Source organism: Branchiostoma lanceolatum, chromosome 5 (genome assembly GCF_035083965.1).
Source record: "Branchiostoma lanceolatum isolate klBraLanc5 chromosome 5, klBraLanc5.hap2, whole genome shotgun sequence".
Classification (NCBI taxonomy): Eukaryota; Metazoa; Chordata; class Leptocardii; order Amphioxiformes; family Branchiostomatidae; genus Branchiostoma; species Branchiostoma lanceolatum.
In genome coordinates this window covers 24,775,997-24,786,084 of record NC_089726.1, presented here as the reverse complement: position 1 = coordinate 24,786,084, position 10,088 = coordinate 24,775,997, and positions in this window count along the sequence as shown.

The following is a 10,088-nucleotide window of genomic DNA, read 5'->3' as shown; positions in this document are numbered from 1 at the left end:
TATTCCTCAGTTTTCTTCTATACTCCTGCTTTCTGCTGTAATCTTCTTTTTTCCTATATATATATATATATATATATATATATATATATATATATATATATATATATATATCGTCCTGTTTTCTGCTATATTCCCCTAGTTTAAATGTGTCTCCAACTTTCTCCTATATTATTCTACATTCTTCTATATTCTCCCACTTTATTCTACAATCTCCCACTTATTTCTGTGTTCTACTGCGCTGTCATGCATTCTCCTATATTCTGCTATATTCTCTCGCTTCCTTTTACAATTTCCCACTTTCTCCTTTGTTCTAATGCTCCGTCCGGCATTCTCCCATATTCTGCTTCATTCTCCTACTTTATTCCACTTACCCGCTTTCTGCTCTATTTTCCTACATTCTCCCGCTTTCTCATGCCTTCTCGTATATTAAGCTAAACTCTCCCGCTTTCTTCTACAATCTCCCACTTTCTTTTACATTCTCCTGCATTCTCTAATATTCTCTTGGTTTCTGCTATATTCTCCTGCATTCTCCAATATTCTCCTACTTTCTTCTATATTATCCTGCATTCTCCTTTATTCTCCTTTATTCTCCTGCTTTCTCATATTTCCCCTACATTCTCCTATGCTCCTGGTTTCTCCTATCCTTTTCTGCATTCTCCTATATTCTCCTGGTTTCTCTTATTTTCTTCCGCATTCTCCTATATTTACTTAATTTCTCCTATACTCTCCTGCTTTCTCCTATATTCTCCTGCATTTCCTATATTCTCCTGCATTCTTCTTCATTCTCCTGGTGTATCAAATACTCTCCTGCCTTCTCCTATATTCTCCTGCTTCTCCTGTATTCTCCTGCATTATACTATGTTATCCTGCATTCTCCTACATTCTCCTGCATTATCCTGCTTTCGCCTGCATTCTCCTACATTCTGCTGCCTTCTACCATATTTTCCTGCGTGCTCCTGCATTCTCTTGTTTTTTTTTTACTATATTCTCCTGCATTCTCCTTCATTCTCCTGGTTTCTCCTGGTTTCTCCTGTATTCTCATGGTTTTTCCTACATTTTCCTGCATTCTCCTGCTTTCGCCTGCATTCTCCTACATTCTCCTGCCTTCTCCTATATTCTACTGCTTGCTCCTGCATTCTCCTGCTTAGTAATATATTATCCTGCATTTTCCTATATTCTCCTGGTATCTCCTGCTTTCTCCTACTTTCTCCAATATTCTTCTGGTTTTTCCTGTATTCTTATGGTTTATTCTTTATTCTACTGGTTTTTCCAACATTCACCTACATTCTCCTGCATTCTTCTATATTCTTCTGGTTTCTCCTATATTATCCTGCTTTGTACTATATTCTCCTGGTTTCTCCTATATTCTTCTGCATTCTCCAAGATTCTCTTCCATTCTCCAATATTCTCCTACATTCTCATATATTCTCCTGCATTCTCCTTTTTTTTCTTCTGGTTTCTCCTATATTATCCTGCTTTGTACTATATTCTCCTGGTATTCTTCCTATATCGTCCTGCATTCTCCAAGATTCTCCTCCATTCTCCTGCATTCTCCTATATTCTTCTGGTTTCTCCTGCTTTCGCAAGTGTTGGTCCAGACCACAGAATCGTCTTTGCCAGGGTAAGACTGAGTCTGCGTAAGAAGAAAACGGAGCCAAGGAAAGGGCAATATGACTGGAACCTGTTCAAGAACAGCAGAGTCTTACAAGAACAGTACACGGTTGAGGTACATAATAGATTTCAACCGCTACAGGAACTGGAGGAATCTGCTACAGACAGGTACGAGAGGTTCACCAAAGCCGCACAGGAGGCTGCAGAGAAGGTGGTCTCACTAAAGAAGAAGAGAAGAAAGACAAGGCATTCAGAGGACCCGAGGGTGGCAAAGGCTAGACACGAGCTGAATAACACGTACGGTCGATACAAGGAGAACACAACCGAAGTGAACAGACAAGAGTATATCCAGGCCAAAATAAAGTTGGTGGCAGCCTATATTACTGTGGAAGAGAAAAAAAACTCAGCAGCAAGATCAGAGAAGTGGAGAAGACCAATCTGAACTGCAAGCATGGACAGAGCTGGAAACTCATTTACGACATCACTGATAGAAAGACAACTAGGAAGGGACAGCTGGAAGGAAGCAACAGGAAGAAAGGATAGAGAATTGGTACAACCACTTCAAAAATCTCCTTGGAGATCCCCCTAGCATCACCGATGAAGACGAGGAAATTCCTACTCTGTTTCAGGAGCTTGACATCAAGGAGGGCCCGTTCGAGCAAGAGGAATATGAAGAGGCTAAGAAAACTCTGGTTGAAGGAAAGGCTAATGGGGAAGACGGAATACCTCCAGAAGTTCTGAAGAGATGTGATGAATGGTTGGTCCAGATCACCATGGAATTTTGTAACAGAGTACTGATGAAGGGGAGATAGAGCTGTCCCCGGCAACTACCGACCTGTATCACTGACCTGTATATCCTGCAAACTACTTGAACACATTATCCATAGTCATGTCATGAAACACTTAGAAAGTTTCAACATATTGACTGACTACCAACATGGATTCAGAGCAAAGCGATCCACAGAAACACAGCTTATATTGACAGCTCATGACATAGCTGGCGCACTGAACAGTAAAAAACAGGTAGATCTAGCAATTCTTGATTTTACTAAAGCTTTCGATAAAGTCCCACATAGCAGACTCATCACTAAACTGGAGCACTACGGAATTCAAGGCACCACACTAAATTGGTTGAAGGCTTTCTTGACCAATAGGGAACAGACGGTAGTGGTAGAAGGCAAGGCCTCAGCTCCAGTTAGAGTTGCGTCAGGCGTACCACAGGGAACTGTTCTGGGACCGTTACTCTTCCTCCTGTACATAAATGACTTACCAGACCAGCTTGATTCAAATGTTAGGTTATTTGCCGATGACTGCCTGTTATATATAGAGTTGTCCACACAGAGTGATTCACAGCTTTTGCAAGAAGATTTGAACACACTCGATGAATGGCAAAGCAGATGGCTAATGCAGTTTAATCCGGAAAAATGTTACATCATGCATATAACAAACAAACGAAACCCAATTGTAACCACCTACCAGTTCTGTGGACAGGCTCTAGCAACAGCAAAGAGCCACCCGTACCTAGGCGTTACATTAACAACGGGGCTAAAGTGGAACACCCATATCAACAAAGTAACAACTAAGGCTAAACAGACATTGGGAGTGATCAAACGTAATTTGTGGGCATGCCCAGCAAAGGTAAAATCACTTGCATACACGTCTCTAGTAAGACCAAACCTTGAATATGCTGCAACAGTTTGGGATCCATACACAAAGAAGGATATAGATAAACTCGAGAGGGTGCAGAACCAAGCTGCCAGATTCTGCACGAACAACTATGAAAGGGGCGCCAGTGTAACAAATATATAATAATAATAATAATCTTTATTGCATATTCCTGCCCAGAAGGGCTAAATGCACAGAAGACCACACGTGGTCTGTAAGGAACATAATGTAAAACATAAATTGATAAAATGCTACATTCTAATGCTAAAAACTAAAGAAAAAAAAAACATACAAATTGTGGGATATTGCTAAACTAAATGATGATCACCTAGTAGTTTCTTCTCTCTTTTTGAAACATTTGGAAATATGACTACATACTTTGTCCATTATATATTCGTTCTTACATGACATCAGGTATATAAAAGTATCCTGTTTTGACATTTTTGTACATTTCTTGTCTAATTCTATTATCTTAAACAACGATTGCCGCTCATCTTTATATAAGGAACAATCAATTAAAAAGTGGCTTTCATCTTCAACATATAAATCGTCACAGAATTCGCATGTTCTATTATTTGGAGGGGTACGGTTTTGCCTGCCAGATTCTATGTGTAGGGAGTGGTCACTGATGCGAAGTTTACACATCGCTCTGCGATGTTCGAAGTTTGCAATGTTTAAATATGCTTCTCTTTCATATATTTTTTTGAAAGTTTTGTATGTTCTTAATTTGTTGCCTTGGTTTTCTCTTCGTCCTTTAGCGTGTAATTCTGAATTGAATTTTTGGATGTAAATATCCTTTAATCTTTGTTTTAGGTCATTTGAATGCGAATGTGTGTTTGAGGGACCGTTTATGTATAGGAAGGCAAAACCAGACTCCTCTAACATTTTTCTTACATTAGATAACCAGCAGGATGTTTTTCGGCGATCTAGATCTTGTTGTACCATATAAGCTTCGTATTGAAGACTATCTGTATGTACTTCGTTAACCAATCTAACATAGTAACTGTACATTCTGCTTTGAGCCTCTATTTGTAACGGAAAACGACCCAGTTCCGATCTACATGCAAAGTTACTGGCGTTCCTCCGAACACCAAGGACATATTTACAGAATTTTAAATGTACAGTTTCTATCGGAGATTTGTCATTCATATTACTGTTGCACCAGACTTCAGATCCATACAATAATATCGGTACAATACATGTGTCAAACAGTTTACAATGCAGAGATACAGGAGATCTAGTCTCCCCAAGCGTACTTCTGATGTTATACATTGCTCTTAAGGCTCTCTTTTGTAGATTTTTCGTGGCAGCGCTAAATGTACATCCTGCTGTAAACATAATTCCTAGGTAGCAATATGATGAAACTATCTCTATCTCTTTATTACATAGCGAAAAACTAAGATTATTGAATAAAAGGCCTCTTTTGTTAAATACTATAATTTTTGTTTTCGCCAGGTTGACAGTCAGCTTCCATTGTTGGCAATACCGGCCAAGAGTATTAATTGCGTTCTGTAGTCCCTCCTTACTTTCCGATAGTAAAACAATATCATCTGCATAAAATAGGCTATTTACTTTTGAGAGTTGTAACAGGGGGGTGTCTAGGTGTTTTGCATTTAGTTCCTCTATAAGGTCACTAATGTACAGGTTGAATAAGGTGGGGCTTAGAACGCAACCTTGACGTACACCAATTTCAACAGGAAAATTTTCAGTCAAGCCCGTCTTAGTTTTGACACTAGCTTCGGACTGGTTGTGTAAATCCTTGATTATATCAAAGACTTTTCCTGAAATGCCATTGGAAAGAAGTTTGTACAATAGCCCCTCGTGCCAGATGGAGTCAAAAATGAAAGCAGACCTGCAATGGATGTCACTTGAGGACAGGAGAACAATGTCCAGACTTTGCATGATGTACAAGATGACTAATAAACTTGTGGACGTACCGACTGATAAGTATCTAATGCCAGCTCAGAAGAGGACCAGAAATAGTCATGATTTTAAGTACCAGAGTTATCAGCCAAGGATTGACGTGTTCAAAAATTCGTATTTCCCGAGAACCATAGTAGAATGGAACTCGTTGTCATCAAGTACTGTAGGAGCTTCATCACTAAGTAGCTTTAAAGAACGGTTGCAGTCAGATATGCAAAGACTAGGTGTAACAGACCGTTCGGTGTAATATGACCAGCTGCTGCCGCGCCGCGTGCCTGCGAAGCTGGTGTGTTACGCCTGATGGCGGTTATACCGGCTATATAGATACAGATACAGATACAGATACAGATCTCAGTAGTTCGTCCACAGCTGGCCTTATTCGGTTAAGTATCATCCTGTTGAAGTGTTAGCTACAAGTGAGCTCAGGCTGATACCCCTGTAGTTACTACCCAGTCTAAGGTCTCCGGATTTGGGTATGGGCACGATGTTTAGCAGGGACCACTGCTCCGGCTTTCCCCCCTTCATCAGTACTCTGTTACAAAATTCCATGGTGATCTGGACCAACCATTCATCACATCTCTTCAGAACTTCTGGAGGTATTCCGTCTTCCCCATTAGCCTTTCCTTCAACCAGAGTTTTCTTAGCCTCTTCATATTCCTCTTGCTCGAACGGGCCCTCCTTGATGTCAAGCTCCTGAAACAGAGTAGGAATTTCCTCGTCTTCATCGGTGATGCTAGGGGGATCTCCAAGGAGATTTTTGAAGTGGTTGTACCAATTCTCTATCCTTTCTTCCTGTTGCTTCCTTCCAGCTGTCCCTTCCTAGTTGTCTTTCTATCAGTGATGTCGTAAATGAGTTTCCAGCTCTGTCCATGCTTGCAGTTCAGATTGGTCTTCTCCACTTCTCTGATCTTGCTGCTGAGTTTTTTTTCTCTTCCACAGTAATATAGGCTGCCACCAACTTTATTTTGGCCTGGATATACTCTTGTCTGTTCACTTCGGTTGTGTTCTCCTTGTATCGACCGTACGTGTTATTCAGCTCGTGTCTAGCCTTTGCCACCCTCGGGTCCTCTGAATGCCTTGTCTTTCTTCTCTTCTTCTTTAGTGAGACCACCTTCTCTGCAGCCTCCTGTGCGGCTTTGGTGAACCTCTCGTACCTGTCTGTAGCAGATTCCTCCAGTTCCTGTAGCGGTTGAAATCTATTATGTACCTCAACCGTGTACTGTTCTTGTAAGACTCTGCTGTTCTTGAACAGGTTCCAGTCATATTGCCCTTTCCTTGGCTCCGTTTTCTTCTTACGCAGACTCAGTCTTACCCTGGCAAAGACGATTCTGTGGTCTGGACCAACACTTGCGAAAGCAGGAGAAACCAGAAGAATATAGGAGAATGCAGGAGAATGGAGGAGAATCTTGGAGAATGCAGGACGATATAGGAAGAATACCAGGAGAATATAGTACAAAGCAGGATAATATAGGAGAAACCAGAAGAAAAAAAAGGAGAATGCAGGAGAATATATGAGAATGTAGGAGAATATTGGAGAATGGAAGAGAATCTTGGAGAATGCAGAAGAATATAGGAGAAACCAGGAGAATATAGTACAAAGCAGGATAATATAGGAGAAACCAGAAGAATATAGAAGAATGCAGGAGAATGTAGGTGAATGTTGGAAAAACCAGTAGAATAAAGAATAAACCATAAGAATACAGGAAAAACCAGAAGAATATTGGAGAAAGTAGGAGAAAGCAGGAGATACCAGGAGAATATAGGAAAATGCAGGATAATATATTACTAAGCAGGAGAATGCAGGAGCAAGCAGTAGAATATAGGAGAAGGCAGGAGAATGTAGGAGAATGCAGGCGAAAGCAGGAGAATGCAGGAAAATGTAGGAAAAACCATGAGAATACAGGAGAAACCAGGAGAAACCAGGAGAATGAAGGAGAATGCAGGAGAATATAGTAAAAAAAAAACAAGAGAATGCAGGAGCACGCAGGAAAATATGGTAGAAGGCAGCAGAATGTAGGAGAATGCAGGCGAAAGCAGGATAATGCAGGAGAATGTAGGAGAATGCAGGATAACATAGTATAATGCAGGAGAATACAGGAGAAGCAGGAGAATATAGGAGAAGGCAGGAGAGTATTTGATACACCAGGAGAATGAAGAAGAATGCAGGAGAATATAGGAAATGCAGGAGAATATAGGAGAAAGCAGGAGAGTATAGGAGAAATTAAGTAAATATAGGAGAATGCGGAAGAAAATAAGAGAAACCAGGAGAATATAGGAGAATGCAGAAAAGGATAGGAGAAACCAGGAGCATAGGAGAATGTAGGGGAAATATGAGAAAGCAGGAGAATAAAGGAGAATAAAGGAGAATGCAGGATAATATAGAAGAAAGTAGGAGAATATTGGAGAATGCAGGAGAATATAGCAGAAACCAAGAGAATATTAGAGAATGCAGGAGAATGTAAAAGAAAGTGGGAGATTGTAGAAGAAAGCGGGAGAGTTTAGCTTAATATACGAGAAGGCATGAGAAAGCGGGAGAATGTAGGAAAATAGAGCAGAAAGCGGGTAAGTGGAATAAAGTAGGAGAATGAAGCAGAATATGGGAGAATGCCGGACGGAGCATTAGAACAAAGGAGAAAGTGGGAAATTGTAAAAGGAAGCGAGAGAATATAGCAGAATATAGGAGAATGCATGACAGCGCAGTAGAACACAGAAATAAGTGGGAGATTGTAGAATAAAGTGGGAGAATATAGAAGAATGTAGAATAATATAGGAGAAAGTTGGAGACACATTTAAACTAGGGGAATATAGCAGAAAACAGGACGATATATATATATATATATATATATATATATATATATATATATATATATATATATAGGAAAAAAGAAGATTACAGCAGAAAGCAGGAGTATAGAAGAAAACTGAGGAATATTAATATCTAAGGTGGTAATTTTCTATTCTCTTTTTTGTTTATTGTGTCTATAAATGAAACCGAAAAATAAACTTTAGAAATATTTTGTCGTTTTTGCTTTCTGTCATGAGAATACAGGAAAATGTCCTGGTTTCTCCTATATTCTCCCGGATTCTCCCGCATTCTCCTACCTTCTCAAACTTTCTCCTATGTTCTCCTGCTATATTCTTCTTCATTCACCCGGTTTCTCCTGCTTTCAGCTATATTCTTCTGCTTTCTGCTATATTCTCATACTTTCTGCTATATTCTCCTACATTGGCCTGGTTTCTCCTGCTTTCAGCTATATTTTCCTTTTTTTTAACTAATAATCTATATTCTCCTACATTCTCCTGGTTTATCGTGCTTTTTTTCCCTATAATCTCCTACTTTATCCTGTATTCTCCTTCTCTCTCCTGGTTTCTCCTATGTACTCCTGCTTTCTCATGCATTCTCTTGTTTTCTTCAATGTTCTCCGAGTTTCTCCTTTATTCTATTGTTTTCTGCAATATTCTCCTGCAGTCCCCTTTTCCCCCTGCTATCTCCTACATTGTCCGACTTTATCCAAGATTCTCCTAGTTTATCCCGCTTTCTCCTATTCTCTCCTGGTTTCTCCTGTATTCTCCTGCTTTCTTCTACATATTTACCTGCTTTCTCCTATATTCTCTTGCATTCTCCTATATTCTCCTGCATTCTGTTATATTCTTCTGCATTTCCCTATGTTATCCTGCTTTCTCCTGTATTCTCCTGCTTTTTGCTGTATTATCCGGCTTTCTGCTATAATCTCTTGCTGTCTGCTACATTCTCCAACTTTTTACTACATTCTCCTGCATTTCCCTATATTCTCCTTTATCTCCTGTATTCTCCTGGTTTTTCCTGGTTTCTCTTTAGTTCCCCTATGTTCTTCTGCTTTCTGCTATTTTCTACTGCATTCACCTGCTTTCTCCAATATTCTCCTAATTTCTCCAATATTCTCCTGCATTCTCCTATATTCTCATGCTTTCTCCTATATTCGTATGCTCCCTCATATATTCCCATGGTTTCTCCTGCATTGTCCTGCTTTAGCCTGTATTCTTTTAGTTTCTCCTCCTTTCTTCTACAATCTCCTACATTCTCCTATATTCTGCTGCATTTTCGTATATTTTTCTGCCTTCTCTTATATCCTCCTGCTTTCTCCTAGTTTCTCCTGTATTCTCCAAGTTTCTCCTATATTCTCCTGCTTTCTGCTATATTCTCCTGCTCTATGCTGTATTCTCCTGGTTTCTCCTGGTTTCTCCTGCTTTATCCTATATTCTCCTGCTTTGTGTCATATTTTCCCGCATTCTCCTATGTTTTCCTGCATTCTCCTGTATTCTCCTGCTTTCTCTTGTTCCCTACCGGTTTCTTCTGCATTTTTCTATATTATCCTGCTCCCTGCTATATTCTCCTGCATTCTCCTATGTCCTTTTGTTTTCTTCTATATTCTCCTGCTCTCTCCTGGTTTTCATTGCTTTCTCCTGGTTTCTCCTGCATTCTCAAATATTCTTCTGCTTACTCCTATATTCTCCTATAATCTTATATATTCTCTTACAATCCCTGCTTTCTCATATATTCTCTCGCTTGCTCCTATATTATCCTGCAATCACCTATATTCTCATGGTTTCTCATGCTTTGTCCTATATACTCCTGCATTCTCCTAGTATCTCCTGCATTCTCGCATATTCTCCTGCAATCTGCTATATTCTCCTGCAATCTCCTATATTCTTCTGGTTTGTCCTGCTTTTCCCTAATTTCTCCTGCATTCTCCTATGTTCTCCTACATTCTCCAATATTCTCCTTCTTTTCTTCTATATTCTCCTGCTTTCTGCTATATTCTCCTGCTTTCTCCCATATTCTTCTGCATTCTCTTTCTTTATCCTATATTCTTCTGCATTCTTCTATATATTCTCCTGCTTCCCCCTTT